Source organism: Sus scrofa, chromosome 13 (genome assembly GCF_054392235.1).
Source record: "Sus scrofa isolate SSC_HxYL_T2T_F1_AM1 chromosome 13, Sscrofa_HxYL_maternal_Yorkshire_Landrace_v2.0, whole genome shotgun sequence".
Lineage (NCBI taxonomy): Eukaryota > Metazoa > Chordata > Mammalia > Artiodactyla > Suidae > Sus > Sus scrofa.
In genome coordinates, this window is record NC_139395.1 from 52,622,523 (window position 1) to 52,640,887 (window position 18,365).

Sequence of the window (18,365 nt, forward strand, 5' to 3'; positions counted from 1 at the left end):
CTCCCGCGGCATATGGAGGTTCCCAGGCTAGGGGTCTAATCAGAACTGTAGCTGCCGGCCTATTCCAGAGCCACAGCAATGTGGGATCCAAGCCGTGTCTGCAACCTACACCACAGCTCACGGCAACACCGGATCCTTAACCCACTGAGCAAGGCCAGGGATCGAACCCACAACCTCATGGTTCCTAGTTGGATTCATTAACCACTGAGCCACGACGGGAACTCCAATATAAAACTCTATTTAAAAAAACAATGTATATGACTATAGGTGGACATACAAATATATGTTTCTATACCCATTTGAAATGAGAGACAAATCAAATATTCTAAGGGTTTTCCTAAGCTCTAATATCAATACCCAATAACTAATTAACTAGTGTTAATACTAATTAACAATTATATGGCATTTACCCTGTACCAGGTATATATCTAAGTTGAAAGAGTGTGAGTATTGCTTATAACCTGTTTATTTCTTACCCCACTCTTTTGAGTTGTCATTTCCATTTTATAAATGGGAAAAGTGAGGCACACAGAGGTTAAGTAATTCCCTCCCTTCTTCCTTTTGTCTCTCCTTCCTTCTCTCACTCTGTTCCAAGGAAGTTATCTATGTGGACAGACTTCATTTCACAACTTCACCCAAAAATTCACATGCACATACCCTGGTAATGTAGCTGAATCTAATACACAGCTTAATTAGTCTAAAAGAAAGCTAAAATTTCAAATTCAGAAAAGTAAGTCACAAATAGTGATCTCACAACACAAAGATAGCAGGATATGGTCCAATTAGAAATAAACCCAAGTTGCCGAGCCATATAGCATGGAAATCTAGAAAGCCTGAGAGGGAACATTTGTCACTATTAAGAGATTTCCTTTGCATTCATAGCTCATGAGCTGAGTGTGGTTCATAAACATTCTGGGGTTGCAGGCCATCTAAATGTAATACTCATGTAAGGGAAAGAGCACTGACTTCATCGCAAGACAGCCTGGCTGATGGCAGACTAAGAATGGAATGTGCAGATAATTATCTTTAAGGCCAGTCAACAGCTATATGTCTCCTATAATATCACCTTTAAGATCAAGCCAAGACATTCCAGTCTGCATCAAGGTTTATTTATGAAAGGATTTAACACTTTTAGATCCCATATTGCTTGGAGGACCACCAATTTCCATTCCCAAATATGCAATTTCTTCAATTTCACAGAGTATGAATGAGATTTCACGTTCTCATATGTGGAGGGAAAATTTTAAGACACTAAAATTCTTCTTCTTCAATGAGGTGAATTTCTTTGCTAATGCCTCCACAAAATAAAGTAACCACTAAAGACTAAAAGTAGAAAATGCCGTAAGTCATAATGCTACATTCATGTAGATGTGACCAAATTTTCAGGTAATTCTAGCTGAAAGGTCTCCCTTGTTTCCTTCAAACTTGAAAGGTCAAAGAAGCAATTTGATTGTGGGTGCTTTTCATAGGCCACAGACAGGAGAAAGAACGGCCCTTCTATCAGCAAGGACACAGGATTTAAAGAGATACACAAATGTTCAAAGAAAGCAACAGAGTCCTGATGGACCCCCATATATTGGAATGATGTACTAGAGGGGACGAGTTAATCTGGAAGATTATATAAGGTCCTTCAATAGTGATGTTAGGAACTGATCAGATTCCCTTTTTGAAGAACTGGCGTAAACTTGCTTAAACTAGACTCGGGTTGGCATAGTGTGTGGTATGTAGTGAAAAGTGATAGTATCCAATGGGGAGGGGAGAAATAAGCCATCTCAGAGGAAACATCCCAGAGCCCAATATTTCAGCCCCACAAAGTTATTTGATAACTTCCCATGCTAACAAGAAAGATAATGATGACAATAAAGGCAACCAGAAGATATAAAAATAATTTTTAAAAACTGGAAACATAGTATTAGTTGTTGACACAAAACAATTTTAGTCATTTAGTGACTGAAAATAATTTAGGACTTAAACAAGAAAGAAATGAAAAACATTTAAGTTGAAGAATGACCAGTCTTATCTTTATTACTACATTAATAAGTATTAATAATTATCTATTAATTGATAATTATTATATATAATTATTTAACATATAATTACATGTTAACAAATACCTATTATGGATATTAATATGTATGCATGTCTGAGTGTATATTCATTTTTCTATGATAACCAACCTGCTTGATGGTCATAGCTATCATTCTAAATTAATAAAGGAGGTAGGGCAAGATGGCAGAGAAGCAGGACACAGAACATGCTTTCTCTGAAAAATACACCAAAGATACATTAACATGTAGAAAAATTTTCACATAACATCTACTGAATGCTATCAAAGACCTAAACTTGCAAAAGGGCAAGAAAACCTCCACACAGCTAGGCAGGGCAAAAGAAAAAAGAGAGAGAAAAAGAGAAATGAATCAGGATGTACCAGCGTCCCAGGGAGGGAGCTGTGAAAAAGGAGAGGTTACCACACACCAGGAAGGCCCCTCACTAGCAGAGAGACCAGCTGGGACAAAAAGGGAGCTTTGGAACTATGGAGGAGACTACAACAATTGGTTTCCAAGGCAAACTGGAGAAAGGTCTGCAAAGTCTGTTGGTGCCCCAGCCCAGCACACTCCAGCCAGAGACACTAGAACAGTGATGTAGGCAGTGGCTGCCCAGGCTTTGGGGGTCTGATCAGGAGAGAAGACTGAGGTTGGCTGCTAGGAAATAGCCTGAGGGAGCTAGAGTAGGGTGTACCATTATCAAGAGAGACCAGGAATAAGCCTGGGCCTGTCAGAAGAGGAAGGCATTCGTGGAGGGCATGAGAGTGGAGGGGCAGGATGAGCAGAGATGCTTCCTTCTCCATGCATGCACTCTCAAGCCACAGGGCAACATATGCATGAGCTCCTAGGGTGGGTGCGAGCCATCACAGTCATCTCAAGCTCCAGAGGCAGAAGTAGACCACTGCCTCTACTGAGGGTCTCATAAGTGGGCAACAGTCTCTCCTCCTTCCTTTTTGGGAGCATGCAAGGCTCATTGCTGCCACTTCCCCTCAGAGGGCCCGGGACTGTGACCAAGCACCAACCTCTTCCTGTCCCCTTTTAGGGAGCAAACACAGCTCACTGCTGCTGCTCTCAGGGATCCAGCAACCCAGCAGCAACTACTGTCTCTGATTCCTTTAGAGCATGCACATCTCATTGCCTCTGAAACCAGGCACCAACCACTGCCCCTGACTCCCATGGAGCTTGCACTGCCAAATGCCCCTGCTGAGTTTCCTGTCACTGAACACCAACCATTGTCCCTGACTCCCTGGGAACTTGCATGGCCCACTGCTGCCACCAAGGGTTCTAAGACCAAGCACCAACCTCTACCCTTGCTTCTGTGGGAGTGCAAGTGGCCCAGAGCCACCACTAAAGCACCTGCAATGGGGTATCAAACACTGGCTGCCACCAGGCCCCAGGAAGAGTCACATAAGCCAATGCCACCTCACTCATGGACTATATCTCTAGTTGTGGCTCAGCCCTGGGTGTATGTGAGAGCTGCTATCACTATCAAGAACTTCAGGACCAGGCACCAGCTGCCACATCTGCAAACCTACTACCAAGGGGATAACAGGCAGCACACTTCGAGGAAAGAGACAATAGGCACCCACACTAAAAAGTGTTGCAATTAGGGAGAAATCACTGAAATATCTTCTCCCCAACTGTGTGAACTGCATATTTACTCCTCCGCTGCTTATAAATTCAGTGCTGGTAGAACATCTGAAGGGACAATGAGGAGTAACCTTATGGCTCAGTGGGTTAAGAATCTGACTAGTCCCCATCCAAAAATGGGCAGAAGATCTAAACAGACAATTCTCCAAAGAAGACATACGGATGGCCGAGAAACACATGAAAAGATGTTCAGCATCACTCATTATTAGAGAAATCCAAATCAAAACCTCAATGAGGTACCACCTTACACCAGCCAGAATGGCCATCATCCAAAAGTCTACAAACAAAAAGTAATGGAGAGGGTGTGGAGAAAAAGGAACCCTCGTACACTGTTGGTGGGATGGTAAATTGGTGCAACCACTGTGGAAAGCAGTATGGAGATTCCCTAGAAAACTAAACATAGAACTACCATTTGATCCAGCCATCCCACTCCTGGGCATCTATCCAGAGAAAACCAGGACTCGCAAAGACACATGTACTCCAATGTTCATTGAAGCACTATTTACAATAGCCAAGACATGGAAACAACCTAAATGTCCATCAACAGAGGAGTGGATCCAGAAGAGGTGGTACATATACACAATGGAATATTACTCAGCCATCAAAAAGAATGAAATACCAGCATTTTTAGCAGCATGGATGGACCTAGAAACTATCATGCTAAGTGAAGTCAGCCATACAATGAGACACCAACATCAAATGCTTTCACTGACAAGTGGAATCTGAAAAAGGACAGACGGAACTTCTTTGCAGAACAGATGCTGACTCACAGACACTGAAAAACTTATGGTCTCCGGAGGAGACAGTTTGGGGGGTGGGGGGATGTGCTTGGGCTGTGGGATGGAAATCCTGTGAAATCAGATTGTTATGATCATTATACAACTACAGATGTGATAAATTCATTTGAGTAATTAAAAAAAAATGAAAAAAAAAGAATCTGACTAGGAAGGAAGGGACAAAGAGTGCTCCTGCAACTGAGACACGTCTGGCTTGAGCAGCTGTGGGATTTGTGGGCACTTACATGTAGGGGTTGGACCAGGTCAGAGTCTCTGAGTTGCCTCCAAAAAACCCACAGAGGGCCCAGGAATACAAATACTGCAGTCCTGAGTCCTGACCTCAGTGGATCTGAAATGGTGATCTAATGAAAATAACACCTGTGAGACAAGAGGGGCAATTATAGACATTCCCATGGTTAAGCTGGGACTGAGAGAAGTACCAACAAGAGTATACTCTGTGAGCCCACATGAGGAGGAAAACATGACACAACAGAGCACACTCACAGGTGAATAGCTCCAGCAGAGAAATATTCAGTGGCTCTTTCCCCAGAGGGAGTGCTGTAAATCCAGCAGCCTGGCACTGCAGATCAGAACTACAGCTTAGACACAGATTTGGGGGCTCCTACTCCAACAACTAGAGAGCAGACCCTGAACCTACAGGGCAGCAACAACCACAAAGGAAATGCAATCCCACTCGTGGGCATATATCTGGAGAAAACCATAATTCAAAAAGATATATGTACCTCAGTGTTCACTGCAGCCCTTTTTACAATAGTCAAGACACGGAAACAACCTAAATGTTCATCAACAGGGGACTGAATAAAGAAGATGTGGCACATATACACAATGGAATATTACTCAGCTATAAAAAATGAAATAATGCATTTTTATCAACATGGATAGACCTGGAAATTATCATACTACTAAGTGAAGTAAATCTGACAAAGACAAATATCATATGAGTTCACTAATATGTGGAATATAAAAAATTATACAAAAGAACTTACAAAACATAAAGAGACTCAAAGATGTTGAAACCAAATTTATGGTTACCAAAGGGGAAACGGGGGGGGGATAAATTTGGGGGTTGGGATTGACATATGCACATGGCTATATATAAAGTAGATAGGTAACAAGTACGTATTGCATAGTATAGGATAATCTACTCAATATTGTGTAATAATCTATATGGGAAAACAATCTGAAGAGGAACAGATGTATGTGTAACTGATTTACTTTGCTATACACCTGAAACTAACACAACTTTCCAAGTCAACACCTGAAACTAACACAACTTTCCAAGCCAACTATACTCTAATAAAATTTATTTTTAAAAGTTAATTAACTAATAAGGGAACTTTATCATTTCCTGAAATAAAATTACACATACATACATATTTATACACACAGGAGAGAAGGCAGTTTAGAAGGAAATGCACCAGGGAATTAAAAATGGCTTTCCTTGGTTGTGAATCATGGATTTTTTTTTTCTATTTCTCATGATTCAAATCCTAAATAGCTTTACTGATACTTTGATCCCAATTATAAAAATAATATATGCTTATGTATTTTTAATTATTAAAGTACAAGAAAGTATTAGGGTGGGAAAGAAAAACAAAATGGAAATAAAAGCACAATTCCAAGAGCTATAGAACTACTGATGACCATTTTGAGAGTCTTTCAAGCTTCTTTCCATCTATGTTCATCATTTCAACAAAAATTAATTATGCTACACATACTTCTTTGCAGCCTTCCTTTTAACTTAACATCCATTGATGTTCTTCCTATCGATAAAATTTAATCAATTTCATTCTTTAATGACCACATTGTAATAGATACTCCCCTCCCAATGGGCCTTGAGTTGTTTCCAAGTTTTCAAACTGTATAAATAACTGTACAGAAATTACCCCTGAACATTTCCCTCTGCTCATGATCCAGTTATTACTTAAGGTAAGCTCCTGGAGAGGAACTCACTAGGTTAAGATTCAGAACACACAACAATCGCTTCTCAGCCTTTTGGCTAAGATCAAGTGCAGAACACACAACAAAATTGGCTCCTGAAAGACTATACAACTCCAGAATGAGGAGTATATTTTATCTTCTTTTTTTGTCTCTCTGTATTTTCTGCTGATGCTTTCTACAACGTACACTTTCTTTAAAATTTGCTTGTGTAAAAGGGAAAAACGTAACTGTATATATAACAAAAAAAGGAAAAGAAAAGGTTTCCAACAGAGAGTTCTAATCTATGGAACAGGCCTTGCCTAGAAAGATGAGGACACAGGAATCTCTAATTTGATGCTACTATCCATTAAATTTACCCAACTCATTCCCACACAAGGTCACCTATAGGGAGAGAAGGCAGTGATCAGCAAGCTTGAGTATCCAGTCCTTTTAATGGTTCTAGTCATCATTCTATATTAAAAGGCCATTCTGGGCTTTCAAAAATGGAACAATGGCTCCTTCCTTTTTCTAGAAATATCTCCCTAAAAGGAAGAGATTCAAAAGAATTCTCTTTAGACTGAGCCAGGACTTTACATTCCCTTCCCTTATGTTGAAACCAATAAAACACACTTGCCTTTTTCTGTTAGCACAAAGAGGTATTTGTTTTTTAAAAGACATAGGATATTGGGGGGAGTGGGGGTGGTAGATGGAGCAAGGAGATTGGACTGTCATCTTAAGTAAAGTCTCCAAAATATGTTTAAAAAACTTATTCCGCTAATATTTCTTCATGATGTTTGTTAATTGATAAATGATATAGCATAAGAACAAATCTTGAGATCCATAAAGAAATTAGTCAACAACCCACCTTCTTAAGGACTAGCTTCCTACCAACCAGAGCTATGAGCTTCCGAATCCCCTCCATTCTTAATCTTACTCTAATGTCAAACCTGACTAATCTGGGGTGGAAGAGAGGGAGGGACTGGGTCTCTTCTATTTAAATATTAAATTATCTTTAGCATTCTGCATTGGTTAAGAACAAAACAGAAGATTAGAGAACTCAGAGGCCATGAACCTGTTTGCTTCAAAGGCCAATTTTAAGAATACTGCTGGTTCTTCTCTTTAGAATGGAACCCACCCTTAGCAAAATCCTCTTTCTGCTGATACATAACACAAGTCTTTCAACACTTCTAGAAAGCCATCACCATATATCAGAGAACTCAGAGGCCATGAATCTGTTTGCTTCAAAGGCCACCTTAACATTTGAGAATACCTCCAGCTCTTCTCTTTAGAGTGGAACCCACCCTTAGCAAAAATCCTCTTTCTGCTAATACATAACACAGGTCTTTCAACACTTCTAGAAAGCCATCACCCTATAGCTCTTCCTCTCCTTAGACATCAGGAAGTTCTGAGGAGCTTAAGAATTCCCCTGAGGAGTTCCCGTCGTGGTGCAGTGGTTAACGAATCCGACTAGGAACCATGAGGTTGCGGGTTCGATCCCTGCCCTTGCTCAGTGGGTTAATGATCCGGCGTTGCCGTGAGCTGTGGTGTAGGTTGCAGACGCGGCTCGGATCCCGCGTTGCTGTGGCTCTGGCGTAGGCTGGCAGCTACAGCTCCAATTAGACCCCTAGCCTGGGAACCTCCATATGCTGCGGGAGTGGCCCAAGAAATGGCAAAAAAGACAAAAAAAAAAAAAGAATTCCCCTGACATATGTAACTTGCAGGCAAGCTTTATTTCAGGCCAGGAGAAAGGATTTGTCCATTTATTGCAGGGCACAAACATGCAAATCTAGACTCACAAAGGAAGCAGTTATTTCTCAAGTTGATTTTGAGGACTCTTGAAGTTTACCGACAAAACTAGATACTCACAATTGGAAGGTGAAAGTAGACAAACCAGATACATGCTTGCTGCCTTCTAAGTGCTAACCAATCTTCTATTTGGGTGCATGATTTATTTTTGGAAATAAATTATATGAAAATCAAACAACTGAGAACCAAAGATTGTTAAATTATCTAATTATATCTTGCCTTTCAGATAGTCTTTTATAAAACATATAAAATTGCCCCATATTTTGTACATGCTTTTTATCTAACCAAGCCCATAGTTAAAAAGGTCACATTAGAGTGTTCTCAAGCCTCACAATGGGCATTTGTCAGGACATTAGTAATTTCTAATTTGTCTTACCTGTATCAATTATGTAAACCCTATGCTCTTTGCTCTTATTTTGTAAACTTTTTAAAATAAAAATAAAATGAAATTTAGAAGCTCATATAATATTGAACAACCATTTACTGTACCAACTAACAGTGTTATGCTATTTCCGGCTTAATAGAAGACATTCCTGGAGTTCCAGTTGTGGTTCAGTAGTTTAAGAACCTAATGTTGTCTCTGTAAGTATGTGAGTTCAATCCCTGGCCTTGCTCAATGGGTTAAGGAACCGGAGTTGCCACAAGCTGCAGCATAGGTCACAGATACAGCTCAGATCTGTTGTTACCCTGACTAGGCAGCACCTGCAGCTCCAATTCAACCCCTGGCAGGGGAACTTACAAATGCCACAGGTGCATCCATTAAAAAAAAGAAAAGAAAAGAAATTTCCATAGATTATACAGAAAAGGTCATTTTAGTTTAAAAAGAAAAACTCTCAGTGCAATATACAAAAGGCTGCTATAGGGGTACACGGGATATAAAATCTAACACTAAAAGCAAGAACCACTTATATTAATTCATAACATGGCTTGTTTCAGGAAATAAATTGCTATGTCTCTAATGTTCTGAGTGTTTGATAAAATTCTGCCATTTGACCACTGTAATTTTGATTGGGAAAATAATAAGTTGAATTGGTTTGGATTAATGAGGGACATAATATTTGGGATAAGAGGGATGTATGATAAGATCCCACATATTATTGAGGTCAATACATGTACCTATAAGTAACATCTTTCCCATTTTCTGATTGGCTGAAGAGCTGAAAGCAAGATAATCACTCTCATTAGACATGTGTATATGCAGGAAGACAATAGAGTCTAATGAAGTTATGGAGGCGAGCTGATTATTCATTTATTGTGCTTGTCAGAGGCTTGGTATTCACTTCCTTACTCACTGCTATATTGTAGATAGAATGTTAGATAAATAAGTTCCTAAAAAGTTAGCAGTTATATATTATTTCAAAAATTATTTGAATATTTGTTCATTTGATTAAACAAGATTCATATGAACAAACATAGTAAAAGAGAAACAGAGTCATAGTTATAGAGAAAACATAGGTAGCTGACAGCGGGGGGATGAGTGGATGAGTGAAATGAGTGAGGGAAATTAAGAGGTACAAACTTTCAGTTACAAAGTAAATGAGTCATAGGGATGAAATATACAGTGTGGGACTATAGACAATAATAATGTAATATCTTTGTATGGTGACTAAGGTGGTCAAAATGCACAAACATCCAATTATAAGATAAATACGTACTGGGGATGTAATATACAACATGGTTAATATAATTAACAATGCTGAATGTTATATGTGAAAATTATTAAGAAAGTAAATCTTAAGAGTTTTTATCACAAGGAGAAATATTTCTTTTTTTATGTCTATATGAGATGATGAATGTTCACTAAATGTATTGTGGCAACCATTTCATGATGTGTCTAAGTCAAATTATTATGATGTACATACACCTTATGATGTACAAACTTAAGCAGTGCTGTATGTCAATTTAATCTCAATAAAAATGGAAGAAAATTATTTAACTATTTTAAAAACTGTGGCATTTTTAGATTGTAGGACAAAAACAAAGTATCATTGAAATTCTTCCTAATACTTCATGTCTTCCAAATAGGACATACATATCCACAGTATTTGTATAATCTACACACAGCTGCTAACTTAGAACATAATCTCCACCTGAGGTCAATTCAGGTGATACTGAAGGAAGTGCTAAATCCTACAACCACTACAAACCCATTCAACTTACTGTGGCAAAAGCATGGTGAGTATTTCAATCCCAGTGGCCCGGAAGAATGAGTATACTTCACAAAGCACCCAATTTTTTCCTATGTAATGTTTGGTATGCCAGCTGACTTTGGGCTTATTTTACACAAAAATCCAGGATTTTGGAAAGATTTACTTCAGGGTTTCCAAATGTTTATTGTCTTGCTGACAGATTTTTTTAGACTGGTACTTGTAATGGGTGACTTTTCATACCGTAGAATCCAGAATGTGATTCTCGAACATTGAGTTACAATTGTGTATAAGACTCCAACTGATGTCAGATCACAGATTCTAGAATTGTGTAACCAAAGAAGCAAAAATACTTCTTAAATTAATAATCGTATGTGAGATTGTACAGTATCATCAAAGTTACACAAACTTTACTTCCCACTCACCCTCACTCTATAAGGTCCATGCTCACGGGTATTTTTTCTCTGTTTCTAAAAACGCAGAGTTTATAGAGTTCCCTGGCGGACTAGTTCAGGACTTGGCACTGTCATTGCTGTGGCTTGGTTTACTACTGTGGCTCTGGTTCAATTCCTGGCCCAAGAACTTTGGCCTGCCATGGGCGTGGTCAAGTACACACACACACACAAACACACACACACACACACACACACACACACACACTGAGCTTATTTCCACATCAGCAACTTTACATGCTGTTCCTGACACCTGGGGCCTTTCATTCTAGTGCTCTGCAAGCTTGGTTCCTGCTCATCATTCAGATTTCCAAGTAGTCCTCCTACCTCTCCAAGCCGAACTGGTGATTTCTTTTAAAGCACAACTATCTTGTTCAATTTTTTAAGTGTATTCCTTGCAAATGAGGATGGGGCTTCATCTTCCTTATTCATAGTCATATCCTTAATACCTTGAACAAAACCTAGGGCACGGTAGGCACTCAAAAGATGTGTTAAATAAATAAGTAAAAAGTTTATCTAGTCCAAAGTTCTAGGATTTTGCCATAAATTGTAGCGCAAAGCCATAAGGTATGATTTGTACTGTGTTCTAAACACTCCATCATTATAAAAACAAGATATATTCCCAAGGTGACATATTAAGATCAAGTTCATAGTATGCAAATAAAGGGGATTATATTAATTTACTACTTCTCAAAGTTCCCATCATGAAAATACCTTGTTTAATTTTTTCTTCTATGATATCAACGTTTTCAAAGAGTTTGCTTTTCGCTAGCTATGACAAACACACAGCCAATATAATACTCGATGGTGAAAAGCTGAAAGCCTTCCTGTGAAAAACGAATTACAGTGATGGCTGTACAACTCTGTAAATATGCTTAAAATCACTGAGTGGTACACTTTAAATGGGTGTGTTGGATAGTACGTTAATTATATCTCAAAGCCGTCATATATATATATGTATATGTACACATATAAAATATATGTTAAAATTTTTATATATATGCATATATATACACACAGTTCAGATGGCATGAATATGCCAATTACGTCTTTCATGATTAATATGGATGATTAATTCTCATCTAGACCCAAAGTCTACAAATAAAGACATTCTCTGCTCATCCACAGTTACACTGCTTAAGGAAATGTCTGTTGTTTCAACAGATAAACTCTGAAATATGAATGGCTTATTGTAACTTTATTTCTAGCTCAAATGAATCCCAATCCACAGCAGGAATGGAGCAAGGGGGTGACGTTCACCATGAGCAGTCATTTGGGTTCTTTCTATCTTTCTCTCTGGCTCCACCATCTTTTAGCCTGGGCCAAAGAGTTCCAGTGGATCCTCTGTATCTGGCCAGTAGTCAGAGATAGACAGAAAATTACTCTTTGGTAATAATTTATCAAAGTAATTTATGTGCCAAGTCTGAAAATGGCAAAAACCACTTCCATTGACCAAAACTTAGTCATATGGCCACTCCTAACTACAACAGAATCTGGGAAATGTAATCTGTCTGTGTGCCAGAGAAAGAGGAATTAGGTTTGTTGAATGTACAGCAGAGACAAAGGCCAGGTTTATCACCCAAAGAAAAGATAGATTTGGAAAGAGTCTGTGAATATTATTTTGCCATACATATTGTTGGGTCAAAGATAGTTCCTCTTAACAAATAGTTGGTACCAATTGGAGAATAAATTGATAAAACTACTTTAGAGAGAAATTTTGCAAAATCTAGTAAAACTAAAGATGTCTGAAATTTATAATCCAGTGTGATAGATTGAAATAACCTGGCCACAGTATTTTGTAATTTCTGTCATCCCTTAAATCTGGGCTGGTCTTATGACTTGCTTTGACCAGTAGAATGTGGTAGAAGACATGCTGTGTACATTCTAGATCCTAGACCTTAAAAAGCCTTGCAGCTTCTGCCCAGAACGATGCTTCAAGAATGCCATGCTATAAGGAAGCTGATCTACTGTGATGGAGGATGAGAAGCCATATGGTGGAGATCTGAGATGCCCTAGCCTACAGACAGTCCCAGTGATCAGACATGTGAGGTAGACTATTCAGCCATTCCAGGCAACATGTGACTGCAATTAGATGAGGAAGACTAGCAGAAGAAACACCTGCTTACCCACAAATTTGTGTAAATCATCATTTTAAGCCAGTAAATGTGGGGTGTTTTGTGACATAGCAATAGATAACTGGTACAAATGGGGATTTCACCTCTGAGTGTATATTAAAGATAAACTCTCACATTTTACCAAAAGAAAAATCCTCAATAATGCCCACTTGGCACTTTATAAAAGGAAAATAATGACCAAACTAATACATCACTCAATACAAAAGATGAATATTTAACATATGATTTATATAGCTAACAAAATGCTATACAACGGTATAAAGAAAACAGCTATAAATATCAATTTAGATAAAGTTCAAAAAATACTGTTAAGAAATGAAAGTGAATTACCCAATGATACACATTTATTCAGTCAAATATTTACTGAACATTACATAGGTATCTAGGATAAAGCAATTATGAAAACAAAATTTAAAAAGGGAAAACGAAAATCTTTTCTTCAGTGAAATTGCATTTTAGTGGAGGGAGGCAGACAATAAAACAGAAAATAAGTTCAATGTTTAGTAACTAAAAGTACTCTTCTTACTTTTGTTGAAAAGAAGGGAAAGGAGATCGGAGGAATCTACAATATTAGATGAGGTAACCAGGAGGCCCCTTAGGCAGATCATTTAAATAAAGGTTTGAGAGGAGTAGGGAAATAACCACGGGCCATTTTTTGAATGGCATTCTAAGTAAAGTGAACTAAAGAGCAAAGACCCAGAAGTGGAAGGACTGCTGGTGTTTTCAAAGACTAGGGAAGAGTAATGGACTAAGTACTTAGTCTAACGAGTAACTGGACTAAGTAAAGAAGAAAGTATGAAATCGCTTATGCTACACTTTATGCATGCACAAAACAATAGTATGTATTATTTACAAATTCATAAGTATCTAGTAAAATTATACAAAACAGTCTGTATTGGTTAGGAATACATACATATGTCAAATAAGTATAAAAATAAATCTGTAAAAATATACATTAATTTCATGATAGGATTCCCTCTGGGCAAAATGAAAGTAAATGGTATCAAAATGGGGTATGATAGTCTATCTCTTTTGAAAATGTCAAGTAGATAGGGCAAATGTTATTTATATATTTAATTATTTGTAAGGTAAAATTTATGAAGTGTGGGTTTTGGGTAAATGGGTTTTAGTTACAATATTCTCTATTTTCTAGTGTGTTTGAAATATTTCATGACTGGTTTTAAAAGGAAATGAAGCAGTAAGTAATCAATAATTGGCAATATTTAAATGAAGAGACACAGACGTACATACACATACTGAGAAGAGTGTTTGCTAACTTTCTAAAGACTCAACAGGTATCTGGGTGTGGACCTCATTGGGAAGGACATGATCTCTCGCTGAAGTAACAGCCATCTTTAATGCATTATATCACATGGGACTTAATCCATACATAGCTAGGGCAATTTTATTTTGATGATAGCAAATACCAACATGGATTCCGCTTTAACACTTAAATCTCTATCTATCTCTAGATAGAGAATTACTACTTCAAATATAATTTCAAAGTAACATTTATATGTAAATTTATATCAAAATAGCAGAGCAGGAGCTTCTATAAAAGTGAATAGGAAGAAAACAGGTTAATAATAATTATAATAATGACAATAAGAGCACTGACATTTATTAGGCACTAAGCCCCTTTTCTAAGTTTCAAGTATATTAGTTCCATTTCCAAGTATATTTAGTCATTTAATCTTTCTAACGGTTCCATGAGGCACTCATTGTTATTACCCCCATGTGACCAGTGAAGAGCAGAGGGGCAGACTTGACTGACTTGCCTAAGTCACACAGGTGAGAAGTGAAGAAGCCAGGCTTCAAATCTAGCAGCCTATCTGATGGCAGAGGCTGAACTTTAACCATTAAGCTCTGCTGAGAATGTAGAAACCTCTAAGCACACCCTAAAACCACCCACACAATTCAGGGCTTATATACTAAAGTTAAAACTCGAACTGCAGATCCTACTGCAGCTTAGCAGAAATGAATCTAACTAGTAGTCAGGAGGGCGAAGGTTTGATCCTTGGCCTCGCTCAGTGGGTTAAGGATCCGGCGTTGGTGTGAGTTGTGGTGTAAGTCGCAGATGCAGCTCAGATACAGCATTGCTGTGGCTGTACTGTAGGCTGGCAGCTGCAGCTCTGATTTGACCCCTAGCCTGAAAACCTCCATATACCTCCAGTGAGGCCCTTAAAAAAAGAAAAAATTAAAAAACAAAAAACTGGGAGTTCCTGTTATAGCTCAAGGGTAACAAATCTGACTAGTATCCATGAGGATGTGGGTTCGATCCTTGGCCTCGCTCAGTGGGTTAAGGATCCAACGTTGCCATGAGCTGTGGTGTAGGTCGCAGATGTGGCTCAGATCCCACATTGCTGTGGCTCCGGAGTAGGCTGGCAGGTACAGATCTGATTCAACCCCTAGCCTTAGGACTTCCCTATGCCACGGGGGCAGCCCTAAAAAGGAAAAAATAAAATAAAAGTTAAAGCCAAGGTTGAATATATTTGTGTGACTAGCAATAAATATGGTTCATACTTGCTTTGATTTATGGAATTATAGGCTTCATCTGAATTAATGTGAACCTTGATTGCCCACCAACATAAATGTGAAATCTTGCTCTTATAAATAAAAATACATAACTAAAATTCCATCCAATATAGTTATGACCCTTTAAACTCATAAACATTATCATCTTTAAGATGGTAACTGGAGAAGTTGGGGGCGAGGTCCAATTTAGCTCTGAGAAGTGCCTCCTGATTCTCACTGAAAATTATATTCATTTCCCTATAGGCCATATTTCCATATGTATCAGTCCTTCAGAGCTGTATAGACAATGTTTGGGGATTGCTTCTCAACTAGGAATTCTCAACATGGCAGGTCAACACAAAGTGAATGCTCAAAACAGAATATGGTTTTTAAAAAAGAGAAAGATGATAAGACAAAAATGAATACAATGGAAAGGCACCTAAGATCAATAAAATCAAAGCTGAAAAATGTAAATAATTTTGTTTTACCTTTAGCCACAAAAATGAAGAAAAAATAGCATACCAATTTTACACTAATAAAATTGGTATTTTGTTCAGTAATAGGAGATTAAGTATATATGCAGTCTATATACGGAGAAATCTATTTTATAACTGGAAACAACTAGAAAAACATGTTTGCTAGAAATTACGTCCAATAGGGAACATCAAAAGGTGGGATATCTAAAACAATAAATTCACTGTTGGTTAATTGCTTCTTTCAGATAATCTCTACTGTTAATATACTTAATATTTTCCCTCATTTAAGCTAAGCTTTATTAAATAAGATCAGATACATATCTCTCTTCAGCTTCTTGCTAAACTCTAAAAAATTGTATAGTATCAGTCCAGAGGTACTGTCCTCCCCTACACATGAGCTCATACAAAGAATATTTATTCAGAAGACTCCTCAAACATACCTCCTATAGCCATTTAGTCTTCAAATTTGACTAGGATTTTCTATCAGCTCTCCCAGAATATTTGATCTATATAGTTCAAATCAGTGACTTAAAAGTACATTAAAATTTTAATTTAAATTATTTCTATTACTGGAGGCAAAGTAAATTTAATGCTCCCAGAGTAATCTTTCTAACAAAACCAACGCAGACTTTGCTTCTCTAAAATATAGCCAGTAGGGAGAAAAACACCATAAACATAGTAATTATGGTGAGATAATCAAAGGCCTCCATACTGAAAAAAAAATTGTCCTAAAAATGTCACTTGTGGGTTTTGAGGCTTTGGAGCCTTTAAAGGGGCCTATTTTAAACACAAGTTGAGAGGAAGCAACATACTTTGGCTCTTTCTCTGTCTCCCCTCCCCTTTCTCTCATTCTTGGGAAGGAGAGACAGTACAAGTTCAAAAACTCAACCAGCTCTTCTCCACCACCACCCCACCTGGCTCCATTCTTTCTGTTTTCATTTCTACAGTTACTTTAAAACATCCTCATTTAACTTAGCCCCTCTTCTCCCCCACCCCTCTTATTTTCCTGCCTTGTAATTACAACCATGGGGAACTCCCTATAGCACTGTCTTTGAGATCTTTAAGACCCTACACAGGGAAATTCCCAGCTGGAACTGACTCTGTCTCCTGCTCTTTATAGAAATCAGCAGAGTGAACTAACTAAAAAGTTGAATAAATCAACTCTGAGTAGATACTTCTCCAAAGAAGACATATAATAGGCACATGAAAAGATGCTCAATATCACTAACCATTAAGGAAATACAAATCAAAACCACAATGAGGTGTCACTTCCCACTGTTTGGGATGACTATTGTCAAAGTGTTGGCAAGAATATATAGAAATTGGAGTCCTTGTGCAGTGTTGGTGGGGATGTACAATGTTGTAGCCTCTGACAAAGTGTGTCAGTTTCTTAAAATATTGATTGTAGGAGTTCCCGTGGTGGCGAAGTGGTTAACGAATCCGACTAGGAACCATGAGGTTGCGGGTTCGATCCCTGCCCTTGCTCAGTGGGTTAACGATCCGGCATTGCCGTGAGCTGTGGTGTAGGTCGCAGATGAGGCTCGGATCCCGCGTTGCTGTGGCTCTGGCGTAGGCCGGTGGCTACAGCTCCAATTAGACCCCTAGCCTGGGAACCTCCATATGCCACAGGAGCAGCCCAAGAAATGGCAAAAAGACAAAAAAAAAAAAAATTGATTGTAGAATTATAATACAATCCAAAAATTTCACTTCTGAGTGGATACCCCAAAGAATTGAAAGCAGAGACTCAAGCAGAACTCATGGCAGCATTACCTACAATAGCCAAAAGGCAGAAACTACTCAAATGCACACTGACTACTAAACTGATAAATAAAATGTGGTACACATATGCAGTGGAATATTATTTATCCTTAAAAGGGAGGATATTCTGACACATACTACAACTGAAGACATATGCTAAGTGAAATAAGCCAGACACAAAAAGACAAATATTGCATGATTCCATGCATATGAAGTACTGAAAATAGTCAGAATCATAGAGACAGAAAGTAGAATCGTGTTGCCAGGGGCTGGGGGAGGGTGCAGAATGAGGAGTTATTGTTCAATGGATACAGAGTTTCAGTTAAGGATAAGAAAAACTTCCGGAGATGAACTGTGATGATTGTACATCGTTGTGAATATATTTAATGCCACAAAACTGTAAATTTAAAAATGGTTAAAATTGTAAACTTTATGCTATATATATTTTATCACAATAAAAAAGTTGATTCAGAGGATATAATTATAAATATAGAATGGTTTTCAGTCAACTATTGTTTTATAAATCAATAATTTGGAGTTCTCGTTGTGGCTGAATGGGTTAAGAATCTGACATAATGTCTGTGAGGAAGTGGGTTCGATCCCTGGCCTCACTCAGTGGGTTAAGGATCTGCATCCTGCAGCGCAGGATGTGGCTAGGACTTGGT

At 38.2% G+C, this 18,365-nt stretch overlaps 1 protein-coding gene and 1 non-coding gene across 46 annotated transcripts in view; one reads left to right on the forward strand and one right to left on the reverse strand.

Moving 5' to 3' along the window:
- ERC2 (ELKS/RAB6-interacting/CAST family member 2) overlaps positions 1 to 18,365 on the reverse strand; it is a 983,951-nt gene that overhangs the window by 401,148 nt on the left and 564,438 nt on the right. The gene's annotated exons all lie outside the window — the stretch shown is intronic.
- On the forward strand, positions 6,472 to 6,659 carry LOC146397349 (U2 spliceosomal RNA). The gene has a single exon (XR_014825368.1). It is a non-coding gene; the product is annotated as a U2 spliceosomal RNA (small nuclear RNA).